Below are 13,995 nucleotides of genomic sequence, written 5' to 3'. Positions count from 1 at the left end.
TATTAGCAAATTTGGGACACTACAAGATCTTTCTCAACTAAACTGCCTCCTTAGCTGCTTCACAAGCCACTATGTATTTAACTTCCATGGTTGAATCAACTATAATGGATTCTTTAATACTTCTCCAGACCACAGGTCCTCCACCAAGAGTGAACACTGACCCAGACGTCGACTTTTGACTACATTTGTATGATTGGAAATCAAAATCAATGCCTATAATCTCTCATTCTCCTAAGATAATGAGAATGTACTTTAATGCAATCTAGTGTTCCAAACAGGGATGTGATTAATAACAACTTACAATCCATACTACATAACATATGTCAGGCCTTTTACACAACATATCATACATTAGACTCCAAAATGCTGACACATAGGGATACTTTCTCATATCCTCTTCCTCTTCAGGTGTCTTAAGACATTGTTCCTTGGAGAGAGAAATTCCATGTGCTGGTGAGTAACTGACCTTTCTTGGAATTCTCCATAGAGAATCTTTCAAGCACCTTATCTATATAATTAGTATGAGAAAGTGCCAAGAGCTCGTTCTTCCTATCCCTTAGGATTTGGATTCCTTGAACATAGCTCGCCTCGTCCAAATCTTTCATTTGGAACTTTTCGGCTAATCACTTCTTCATGTTTGACAATGTCTCTGCATTGTTCCCAATGAGCAAAATTTCATCAATATAAAGAACTAAGAAAACCACAACTTTTCCTTTGATGTATTTATACACATATGCTTCGTCAAAATTCAGTTCAAAGCCATATGTTTTAATTGTTTCATCAAAGGTGATATTCAAAGATCTAGATGCTTGCTTTAATCCATAAATGGATTTAAGAAACTTGCACACTTTTTTATCATTCCCATTCTTGATGAACCCTTATGCTTGTACAATATAGATACTTTCATCAAGATAGCCATTCAGAAAAGTTTCCTTGACATCCATCTGTCATATCTCATAGTCATAGGCAGCAGCTATGGATTAGAGGATGTGAATGGATTTATGCATGGCCACAGGAAAAAATGTTTCTTCATAATCAACACACCTTCCCTCTTAGTATAACCTTTGGCTACTAGCCTTGCTTTGAAAGTCTCTACTTTCCCATCTACATCTCTTTTCTTCTTGTATATCCATTTGCACCCAATGGGCTTGACATCTTCAGGTGGATCCACAAATTCCCAGACAAAATTTGAATACATAGATTTTATTTCTTGGTACTTGGCTTCATGCCATTTCTCCTTTTCAGAATCATCCATTGCCTCTTTAAAGGTTAATGGGTCGTCCTTGTCTATATTAGAGACAAGGAAATGTGCCTCATGTTCGTAGAGAACATAATATTTCAAAATCCTCGCACTACAACATTGCACCGGGGTTTCCTTTTTAGGAATAGTGGTTTCCTCGGTTTGCCGTTAATCATTTAATGATGAAGATAATTGTGATGGAATCTTATCACTTGTGACTTCCTCCAAAACTACCTTACTCAGAGTTTATAGTTATTCATATAGTCATGTTCAGGATGGTTGCATTTGTGGAAACAAATATGTTTTGATCCTTGGGACTATAGAAGTAACTGCCTCTTGTCTCTGGAGCGTAGCCCACAAAAATGCACACTTCAGAACAAGAATCAAGTTTCCCTGATTTAGGTCTAAGAACATGAGAATAATAGCCCAAAATGTGGAAATGGTGAAAACTAGGTTTGTTTCCATTCCACAATTCCAGTGGTGTTTTGCTTATGGTCTTAGATGGGACTACATTCAAAATTTAAGTCGTCGTTTGAAGTGTGTATCCCCAGAATGAGAGAGGAAGTGAAAAGTAGCTTAACATAGACCTGACCATGTCTAATAAGGTCCTGTTTCTTATTTCATAAACACCATTTTGTTGTGGCATTCTCGGCGCTATGAGTTGGGATAGGATACCATGCTCTAGCATGAAATTTTTGAATTATAAATCCAAATATTCTCCACCTTGATAAGATCGAAGTGTGTTAAGAGTCTTACCTAACTGCTTCTCAGCCTAACCTTTGAATTCTTGAAACTTACCAAAGGTTTCAGATTTCCAAAGCATTAAGTATGTATGACCATATCTTGAGTAATCTTCAATAAAAGTGATGAAGTACTTATACCCACCTCTTGCTTGTACATTGATTGGACCACACACATCGATGTGTATAAGCTCCAAAGGTTCTTTAGCTCTATTGCCTTTCGCTGAGAAATGACATTTGGTCATTTTACCTTCTAGACAAAATTCACAAAATGGAAGAGTTCTGTTGACGCGGTTCTTCGCCAACAGGTAATTAAGAAAATAAGAGGAAGGGATTAGTGCTTATGTTGAACCGAAATAGATGAATTATCTTTTTTAGGAATGGGCTGGTGACACAATTATGTTTTTAGGTGGTTCAAAGGTTAAAATCCTTCTACTCCACCAGTCAGTATTATTGCTATATGCTTGGTATTCTTTTACAGGGTATTTCTTACACGATAGAGTCCAACCCTTTGTAATTCCCGGGGTCTCCATATTTATAAGAGAAGGCACCTAGGAGTTGGTAAGAAGGTCATCCCGTGACCTTCTTACCTATCATGTCAACTCTGTGACATTCATGATTAATTCCTAAAACCTGACACATGAAGTGTGGTCTAATCAATAGGTAAGGGGGATAATGGGACGCACGGCCCAACCCAGTCGTGGGTGCCAGGATGCGCACGTTCATGCTGCGTGTCCGAGAAGTCAGGGATATATTAGACACGTGATGTCTGATATATGCACGTTTACCTTGCGTGGTTGACTTTATAAGGGGTCACAGCCTCCAACTCTAGCTCGTACCACGAGCTGGATACTTCCCTCGACCTGTGGCTTTCAAAGTCCAAACTCAGTCTAATCTTGGCGAACCCTTAGGTTACCTCGAGCTAAGGAGGTAGGATCTTTCGAGTGGCAGCTCCGGTCTTGTGGATGTCCACGTGGTAGACATGATTAGGTCGTATCTCAGCTTGCTAACAGCCCGTGGGAAAAACAGGGCGTACATTTGCCCCCCAAGCCCCTGCTCGTGGTACACGAAGTCGCATAGGGCCACAGTAGGGGCTTTTAGGCTTCCCCATGATCTCCTCATATTCCACATTCTATGCAGGCGCCAAATACGTGGAACATCGTGGTTGGTGATGGTATGTCTTCCGAGAACCGCATTTAATGGCCTAGCCTATACTCAGCCGTCGTTTCGTCTTTCAAGTGAAGGGCCTTAGATCCCACATCAGGGTAATCCAACGGTCCTCCTCATGTGTCCCTTCACGTATATAAAAGGGGTGGCCACCATCCGCATGGGCCACTCGTTCATTTGAAATTTTTCAGAAATTTTCTTCTTCTCTCTTCATTTTCAAAAGAAAAAACCCTCTTCTTTCCGGCTGCCATTCCCAGCACTCAAGAAGTTCAGGTGTAAGGGCCCCTTCGAAGCTTTGGAATCAACTACTCCGACGAAGACCCAACCCAGGCGATCCCTTCATCCTCTTCTCAACCAGAACACTCAGTAAGTCTCCTGACCGTGCATGTTTTGAAATTATTTTTCACTGTAGCTTAGGTAAATATTTACTGTAGCCACATGCAGGGTTTTGTTGGTTTTTTGTGGGCATGAAGGGTAAAAGCCTTTTAGGTTAGGGTATCGTTTGCAGTAGAAAACAATTTAGGAGCCTTGGTGCGTTTTATGGGGAAACTTTCTGGGTAGGATTTTAGGTATGCTTGTTTAAAATACCCAGTATTTTGGGTGCAAAACCGGGTAGCTTAGGGGACACGCCTCACAGACGGTTTTGCCTCTCTTTCCTACCGAAACTTTCCTTCCAAGGAAAATTCTATCCTGACCCTCCTGACACATGAATTCTGAGTAATCGGGGACCTGTTGGGAGCACAGGCGCCTGTTCATAGAACCGCGTGGTCTCACCCTCCATGGGATGGGCTTACCTCAGCTCATGTCAAGGAAACACATTCAGATTTTTCTCCATTTTTAGGTCGCCTTCTTCTAAAATTTTTCCTTTTTGTTCGCTAGGCGACCAGATGGGACCCAAGAAAAACGCTCCCAAGAAGTCCGTAGGCAGCTCGTCATCCCAACAAAACAAGGGAAATGAGGTGATGGCTGAATCCCCGATTCCCAACTTCGGGCCAGCAGTGGAACGGGAGCTCGAGGTGGTCCCCAATGCATTCTTTGAGGCGGAGAGGATTGTTTCGAAGATCATTGACTAGGCAAGGGTTAAAAAAATATTCCTCTCCCACAACATCGAGCTGGGGAGGGGAACCGTGGTTGCCCGACCTCCCTTAGAAGGCAAGCGGAGCTGCGCGCCGCTTGATGAGGTGTTCTCGGCCTGGAGCAACGAACATTTCAAGGCGGGGGCCTTCCTCTCATTGGACCAGTACTTTGCCGATTTCCTCAACTACGTAAGGTTGGCCCCATTCCAGCTCCCCCCCAACTCTTACCGTTTGTTGGCGGGGTTAAGATGCTTGTTCTTGAAACAGGAGTGGGAGGTCCCCACTCCTGCAAACATTCTGTATTTCTTCTGCCTCAAGGCCAGTCCGGAGCAGCGGGGGAGAGGTGACGGGTTTTAATACTTAACCTGCTTCCCCAACATGGCTGCGGTCATTGAGCTGCCCAACCACCCCAACGACTTCAAAGATCAATTCTTTATGTCGACGGGGTTTCAAAACTGCGAGCTGCACTACTTCAACCGTCCTCGTAAGTGCCTTTCAACCTTAGCTCGTATGTTAAGTATCGGTTAGCTCACCCTATATCCATTTCTGACTTAGAATAATTCTGCAGCTATCTTCGCGAGGACAGAGAAGTCTGTGATCCTCAAGAGCCAGTACGAGACACTGGCAGGCTTGCCCCCATTGAAAAGGACTATCGCCAGCTCGTGACAGACGAGACGATGCTGGCCTGTAAGCTGATCTCCCCAGGCCAGACTCTGAACCTGAGGAGGCCCTGAGTGCTTCCCCCAGCCCGCGATACGAGGCCTATCATCGTGGAGGAGGTCGTAGGGGATGAAGATGAGGAGGACGAGGTGCCCCTCGTGAGGACGAGGAAATGGGCGTTGGAGGTCTCCCAAAGAACGGACGAGGAGAGAATCCGGTCCGGAGCAGCTGCAGGTCCCTCCGGCCAAGGTAACCCTTATACGATTAGGAACTTAGATAGGGCCACTGCAGACCCCCGGCTAGCTAGGTTCAATCCCAGACAGATCGTCCAACGCCATCAAAGTGACCCAGACTTAGATGAAACCCTGCTCCACTGCGTCGACTAGCTCGTGCCGGACTACGAAAGTAGGCGCCCTAGGGGGACCATAGTTGTAGACAACACCCTAGCTTTTAGGTCGGTCCTATTTGAGGAGTATGGGACTAACCTTCGGTCATGGCCATCACTCCGGGAGGGTACCGTAGCACCAAGTCTTAGGCAATACGTAGAAGAGTCTAGTCCTGAGACAGCCTCGGATCCAGAACCTGCGCCAGCTCGAGAAATTATTGGCTTAGATTCCCCTGCGGAAGCTCCGGGGCCGATGGTCGTAATCATAGATTCTTCGTCTAGCTCGAGGGGTAGGATTCCCTTTAGTATATATACATACTTGAATTTTGATTTTTTCCCCTTTGTTTTTGTTTTTGCATGACTGCTAACTTGTGTACTAACCATGTCTTTGTTTTACAAGAGGAGATGTCTCAGCCCGGGGGAAAAAATCTGCGGTCTGTGTTCACCGGGGGGAATTCCTCAGCCGGAGCCTCTGGGTCCAAAATGAAGAAGCTCCGGATGGTGAAGAAAGCCGCCGGGACCCCGACCAAGTCTCCTGCAAAGAAGAAAGAGCAGCCCCCAGCCGCCCTTGTCGAGGAAACCGCACCTTCCTCTGCATGGGGGAGCATGCCCCCACCCCTCCGCGAGCTTCGGCCTTCGTCCGAGATACAGGGGCGGAGCCCGAGGCTTCTGCGATTGTGCCTCCCGAGGTGCGCATCCCGGTTGACCCCCAGGACCTGGAGAAGATACCAGACGTCTTTCGGGGGACGATGTATGAGACGGCGAACTACACCGTCAGCCACTTCTACCGCTTCAACGAGAGGGAGCTCAGGGCCATCGAAACAAGGAGCCCGGTGGGCATGCTGGAATCTTCCTTGGGCATGGCTCTAACAGTAAGCTGACCTTATCCTTTTGTGATCTTTGATTAGCATGCCTTGCCCTGTTTTTCCTTTCTCCCTTCTCTTTTTCTTAAGGCAGTTGCCTCTCCGTTTTTGTAGAGCGCCTTGGCCCTTCACAAGAGCATAGCCCGGACCAAGGCCTAGCTCGAGGATATGAGGGGCGAGCACCAAGTGGTTGTGGCCACCCACCAGACATCCTTGCAGGAGGCTAAGGATACCTTGGCGGCCGCGCAGGCCGATCTGGAAGAAGCCCATCCCAAGCTTCAAGAGGTCGAGGCTACCAAAGTCACCCTCGCCGCTGCTCGGGCAGAGCTAGACACTGTGAAGGCTGGGGCCGAGGAGGCCAAGGCTGCCCTGGAAGCCGAGAAGGCAGCCTCCAGCACCGCCATGGAGGACATGCTCTACCATTGCTAGGTCTACAACTCTGAAGGTGATTTCTCCTTCTTGGGAGCGGACGTCTGGGAACCATTACTGGAGGGGTTTAAAGCTCGCCTCGAGAAAGAAGCACCTTCTGAGACCAGGGAAGTCTCCGGCGCAGCTAAGCAGGAGGGTGAGACGGCGACCTCCACGGGGCAGCCTGGCGGAGCTTAGGGCCTTCCTTTTTCGCATCTTTTCCTTTAATATTCTCAATTTTTTTTTTTGTGTAACTTTTGCATGAGGTGTTTCTACCTCGAGACAATCTAATTATCAATTTTATTTTTAATTAACTTATTTCCTTTTGTCTTTACGCAGTTTAGTTACTATTCTGAAAAACTTAGTTCGAGTTAATTTTTATCAATATCTCGTGCTTTTTTAGAAAAACCACGATCAATCCATTTAAATTAACTTCCAAGTTTTATGACCAGGTTATTTCCAGGGACTTAATTTGAAAACTTAGTTCGTGTTAACTTTTATCAATATCTCGTGCTCTTTAAGAAAAACAACGATCAATCAATTTAAATTAACTTCCAAGTTTTATGACCTGGTTATTTCCAGGGACTTAATTTGAAAACTTAGTTCGTGTTAACTTTTATCAATATCTCGTGCTCTTTAAGAAAAACAACGATCAATCGATTTAAATTAACTTCCAAGTTTTATGACCTGGTTATTTCCAGGGACTTAATTTGAAAACTTAGTTTGTGTTAACTTTTATCAATATCTCGTGCTCTTTAAGAAAAACAACGATCAATCGATTTAAATTAACTTCTAAGTTTTAGAACCTGGTTGCATCTAGGGTAGAGCTTAGTTCATGTTAATCCATTATCAATATCTCGCGTTTTTTAAGAAAAACAACGATCAATCGATTTGAATTAACTTCTAAGTCTTTAAGGCGACCTGGTTATATCCAGGTACCATATGCCCCCCAAGTAACTGGGAAAGGGTCTTTCGTGGTTACTGTAGATTACACTTGTAAATATGTACAGTCATTAAACGAAAAAAGTTAATTCTCATTGCGTAATACATAAAAAATGACCTTTTAGGCATTACAAGGGAATCATTGATAATATCTCTTCAAATGGATGGCGTTCCAAGTTCGTGGGACTGCCCCTCCATCAAGCCGAGCTAGTTTGTAAGTTCCTTCTTTAATGACCTCGATGACTTGATATGGTCCTTCCCAGTTCGGTCCCAATACCCCATCTTTGGGATCCTTACCGGCTAAGAAAACTCTCTTGAGGACCAGGTCACCAACGCTAAAGGCGCGTTTTTTGACCTTTGAGTTGCAATAGCGAGTGATTTTTTGCTGGTAATGTGTGAGCTGGAGTTGCAAATCTTCTTGTCTTTCATCAACCAAGTCAAGGGAAGTGCAAAGTAGCTCGTGGTTGTGGTCCTGGTCATATGCCTGGACCCTATGTGAAAGTACCTTAATATCCACAGGGAGGACTGCCTCACTCCCAAAGGTTAGGGAGAAAGTAGTATGACCCATAGGAGTCCGATGCGAGGTCGGGTATGCCCACAAAACCTGGGGGAGATGTTCTGGCCAGACCCCCTTCGCTTCGTCTAGTCTCTTCTTGAGGCTCGCCTTTAACGTCTTGTTGATGGCCATGACCTGGCCATTCGCCTGAGGATAGGCCACGGAGGAGAAACTTTTCACAATTCCATACCTTTCGCAAAATTTGGTGAAAAGGTCGATGTCGAACTGAGTCCCATTGTCGGAAATGATTTTCTTGGGCAACCCGAATCAGTAGATAATGCTCTTAACCACAAAGTCGAGGACTTTTTTGGAAGTTATCATTGCCAAAGGTTCTGCCTCAGCCCACTTCGTAAAGTAGTCGATGGCCACCACGGCGTAACGGACCCCGCCTTTTCCAGTGTGGAGGGTGCCAACTAAGTCGATCCCCCAAAATGCAAATGGCCATGGGGACGAGATCATCTTCAGCTCGACTTAGGGAGCTCGGGCAACTGAGGCGAACCGCTGGCACTTGTCGCACTTCTTGACATACGAGATAGAATCCTTGGACAGAGTGGGCCAGTAATATCCTTGCCTCAGGACCTTTAGGGCCAAGCTTTGCCCCCCAGTGTGATCTTCACAAAAAACCTCATGCACTTCTTGCAGGATGGCCTTTGCTTTGCCTGGAAGAACACATCGTAGGAGAGGTAGGGAGTGCCCATGTCGGTATAGCACCCCATCCACCATTGTATACCTGGGAGCTTGATACAGTACTCGTCGCGCATCATTACGCCCTTCAGGTAGCTTCCCCTCGGTGAGATACTCGAGGATAGGGGTCATCCAGGTTGGCCTAGCGTCGATCATCTCAACCTCCGCCCTGGCTTCTTCTATTCTTGGTTTTTCCAAGAACTCTACCGGAACTAACACCAGAGCCTCCGTCTCCCCGGAGGTGGCGAGCTTGGCAAGAGCGTCTGCGTTAGCGTTCTGCTCCCGAGGTATCTGCTCGATTGAGCTTCGCCCAAATGCGGACAGTTCCACTTTTACCTTTGCTAGGTAGGCAGCCGTCTTGGGTCCTCGTGCCTGATATTCACCCAGAACCTGGTTTACCACGAGTTGGGAGTCACTGAAGCACTGGACGGAGCTTGCCTTCAGCTCCAGGGCTATTCTCAGCCCGGCCATTAAAGCTTCGTATTCGGCCTCGTTGTTGGAGGCCTTGAATCTGAATCTCAGCACCGAGTGGAATCTATGTCCCTCAGGGGATATTAAAATGATTCCAGCCCCGGAGCCGTTCTCATTGGATGAACCATCCACGAAGATCCTCCACGACGCCTGGGCCGAGGTGACCTGGGGTGAGTCTTCTGCAGGATCGTCCCGGAATCCTGTGCACTCTACTACAAAATCGGCCAGGGCCTGACTTTTTATAGCCATTCGTGGGTTGTACAAAATCTCGAACTGACTGAGTTCGATAGCCCACTTTAACAGACGTCCTGATGCTTCAGGTTTTTGCAGAACCTGCCTTGAAGGCTAATCGGTTATGACGTGTATTTAGTGGGACTGAAAGTACGGCCTGAGCTTTCGAGAGGTCGTGATAAGGTAGAATGCCAATTTCTCCATCAACGGGTACCGGGATTCAGCTCCGAGAAGTCTCTTGCTGATGTAATAGACAGGTCTCTGAATCCTGTCTTCTTCTCGGACCAACACTGCACTAGCTGCATCCTCTGTGACAGCTAGGTAGAGAAAAAGAGGCTCTCCTGCTTTTGGTTTAGATAATACGGGCGGCTCGGCCAGATGTGCCTTCAGGTCGAGGAAAGTGCTTTCGCACTCCTCTGTCCATTCGAACTTCTTATTTCCTCGGAGCAGGTTGTAGAATGGCAAGCACTTATCGGTGGATTTTGAAATAAATCGGTTGAGGGCTGCCACCCTTCCTGTCAGGCCTTGGACATCTTTGCGTGACCTGGGTGAGGGAAGCTCGAGCAACAATCTGATCTTGTCGGGGTTTGCCTCGATTCCTCGGGTATTGATGATGAAACCCAGGAATTTTCCCGATGCGACTCCAAAAGTGCACTTTTGTGGATTAAGCCTCATGCCATACTCCCGTAGTATCTTGAAGCATTCTCCCAGGTCGGAAACATGGTTATCGGCAGTCTTTGACATGACTAGCATGTCATCAACATACACTTCCATGTTCGTCCCGATCTGGCTTGCGAACGTTCTATTTACTAACCTTTGGTACGTAGCACCGGCGTTCTTCAGCCCGAATGGCATGACCTTGTAACAATAAACGTTAGTCGGGGTCATGAAGCTGGTGTGCTCCTGGTCCGCCGGATTCATGGCGATCTGATTGTAGCCTGAGTACGCATCCATAAATGACATGAGCTCGTGCCCTGCCGTGGCATCCACCAATTGGTCAATCCTCGGCCATGGGAAACCATCTGTAACGCCCTACTTCCTTAGAGCTGTTACCAAGTGAGTTTGAAGACAAAACAATGTGCAATGAACTCGCTAACCGAGGTTTTTAAAACAAAAGTGTGACTAAGCAAAAGTTAAGGTTGTAATCTTTAAAAATGCGTGGTTTCATTGAAAACTTCTAGTATTTAACATTTGGGATCCCAAAATAAGGTTTGAAAACTATTTACAACTTAAAATAAGTTTACAGTTGGTCCGTTATTAAAATCACAGGTTATTACAGCCATTTCTCGAAAATACCCCCAACCAAAGCAGTCTGGCAGGCCAAACATGTACGCGTCGCTTCATGCTCTCCGTACTCATGGCTGGTCGACTCAACCTTTGCTCTTACCTGCAACACAGAGAACCCGTGAGCCGAAGCCCGGCAAGAAAACTCATGCAGTTCATAACATATGAAAATTATACAGTTAATCATATCAGATAGTCCACAGATAAACATGCCAACCATTAGACTTAAGCGACCCGGCCATGCCGCCCCAAAAGCCTTACCAAAGCATGGGGTCTCGGTCCTCACCGTAAGGATATCACATGTATCCATGGGGTCCCACCCTGACTACAAGCACTTCACGTGCTAAGTGGTACTTCCGGCCCCACTGCCGTTCTCGGCTCCTTGCCGTTTCATTCAACTATAATCACAGATAGTCTATCTCAAATAACATTTGAACATATATCAATTCAATCAAGTCTGCACCCTAACATGTAATGCAATATAGGGTCGTGCCCTACAATCACACTGTGGGCCCATGCCCTGTCCTATGGGTGCTATAGTTTTCTTACCTTTCAATTCGATAGCTTCGATCACTTGACTCCTTGAGCACGATCCCACTCGAGCCTTAGCGCACACGTAAGCACAAACATAGGTCAAAGTCAACACCAAACCTCGATTCCAAAACCTCACCTCGGGACCAATCCCGAGCACCCCGGGAAATCCTAGATCCACAAAACAAGGTGGTGGAATCGAACCCCGAACCCTAGGTCAAAATCCCTCACAAATAGCCCAAAAACCCTTTTCTGGGCACAGGGTAGCGCTACAACACTCAAAAGAGGGCGCTATAGCGCTACAAGCAGAATCAGCATCCCCAGAAATAGGGCCTAGCGCTACAGCGCCCAAAGACTAGCGCTGTAGCGCTAGTTGCAGGCAGGCAAATTCTCATTTTCTTCTCTGCGATTTCTTTGAGCCAATTTCAACCCAAACTTCTCCAAATCTTCACCAAACTCAAAATCAAGCTTATAAACACTCTCCACTCATCCCAAACATCCCAAATCCTAAAAACCCAAGTACATTCATCCCAAATCTCAAAATCTACCATGATTAACCCAAAACCCAGAAATTCAGTCAAACATCAAAGTTAAGGGCTTAGAATTCATACCGTTGATGCAATTTCAGCCTTGGGTTAAACCCTAGACCTCCTTAGCTTGCTCTTCTCAAAGCTTGGCCTGAACCCCCCTAAAGTTCCCATCAATTCAGCTTAGATACACAGCCCAAACCAGTCAAAACCCAAAAACTGAAAACTCTAAAAACTTACCTCAAACATTGATGTGTTCTTGCTAATCCCTTTCCAATCATCAAGCCTAGCTTAGGATCCTTGATGCTCAGTCTATCCTAACTCTCCACTGAGCTTTGCTCCAAGAAAATTGAAGAGGAAATGGTGCTAGAATCCTCAAATCGCCCCTTTTGGAAAACCCTCTGTTTTTCTCTCTTTTCTTTTTCTTCATTTTTCTTTCTTTTCCTTCAGATTTCTCACACTCTCTAACAATCCCACTCACTATATAAAGCCTCATTTAATCTATCTCTAAGAAGTATAATGACTAAAATACCCTCCCTATAAATTCTAAACCCTTTTTGTCCACGTAGGGCCATTTTAGTCATTTTACCCAATTCCCGCTAATTCCTCAAGTGTTTCTAATATTTTCCCGCTTGCTTCACAATACCTGATAAATCACCAAATATGTATTCCTCATTATCAAAATTAACCTCAATATATTCTCTAAATTTCCTGCTTATACCCCCAGGCTTAACCCAAGCCGGGTATAAATTTCCTCCTTGACTTTCCGCTAATCTGCTCTCTGGGATCGTCTCAAGTCACAAGTCACAGATACATCCACATACCAATGTGATCTCAACAATCATCACATATCAATATAGTTGTGCCCAAAATGGCCAAAATTACAATTATGCCCTTCTAACACAATCAGGGCCTACATGCATACTAATACACATAGTCATGCATCTCAAATAGTCAAATAGTCATATAACATTCTTTAAATCATAATCATGCATTTTACTCATTAAAATCAAACATAAAGTCCATTATGCCCTCCAGGCACACTAATCAAGGCCCTTAAGCCTTATTAGCAATTTTGGGTCGTTACACAATCCTTGGGGCAGGCTTTATTCAGGTTGGAGAAGTCGATGTATGTCCGCCACCTCCCGTTGGGCTTCGGGACCAGCACGGGGTTGGCGACCCAAATCGAAAACTTGGCTTCACAGATAAAGCCGTATTTCTTGAGCCGGGCTACTTCTTCCTCTAAGGCTTCTGGGCCTTTGAAGGCGCCCCTGGTTGTTCCAAGGCGCCCCTGCTTCTGGGCCTTTGAAGGAACGCTTTTATCCAGATGAAGGGTGTGCATGATGACACTCGGGCTGATTCCCACCATGTCCTCGTGTGACCACGCAAACACATCCAGGTTGTCCCGCAGAAATTTGGTCAGCTCCGCCTTCCTCTTGCTACAGAGGTTTTTCCCGAGCTTGACCATCCGTGAAGGGTTCTGCGGATTGATGTTTATTTCCTCGAGCTCCTCAATAGCCTGGAGCTCGAACCTGTCCTCGCCTATTCGGGGGTCAATATCCTCACTTAAGATGATATTTTCCCTTTCGGAGCTCTGAGGTTTTTCAATCTCAGGATCAGCTAAGGGTTCCTGAGATTCCTCTCCACCACCTTGGATGGCCATTGCTAGCTTCCCGGGTTTCGATTTTCCCTTCATGGAAATGCTGTAGCGTTCCCTGGCAGCGAGCTGATCACCATGGACAGTGAAAATTCCTGTGGAAGTAGGGAATTTCATCTCAAGGTGGCGAATGGAAGTGACGGCCACAAAGGCTATGAGCGTGGGTCGTCCCAAGATTGCATTGTATGCAGCGGAGCAGTCGATGACCACGAACTCGAGGAGTTTGGAGACTGTCCGAGGTCCTTCTCCTAGGGTGATCACCAGCTCGATAGTCCCTATCACCGTTGATCCTTCTCCCGAAAAACCATAAAGCATTATGGAGGTCGCCTTCAGCTCGGCGACAGTCAGACCCATCTTCTCCAATGTGGACCGGAATAGAAGGTTTACCGAGCTCCCATTATCGATCAGCACCCTCCTAACCTTCCGATTAGCGAGCTGAACTACTACAACCAGAGGGTCATTATGAGGGAACTGGACATGGCCCGGATCTTCTTCTGTAAAAATGATCAGTTGCCTCTCCAAATCGTTGCTGCTTCGGCAGACGCTGTTCCGGGACAAAATTCGGCTGTACTA

The sequence above is a fragment of the Humulus lupulus genome, chromosome 9 (assembly GCF_963169125.1).
Source record: "Humulus lupulus chromosome 9, drHumLupu1.1, whole genome shotgun sequence".
NCBI classification, from domain to species: domain Eukaryota; kingdom Viridiplantae; phylum Streptophyta; class Magnoliopsida; order Rosales; family Cannabaceae; genus Humulus; species Humulus lupulus.
Note: the sequence above shows the minus strand (reverse complement) of the source record.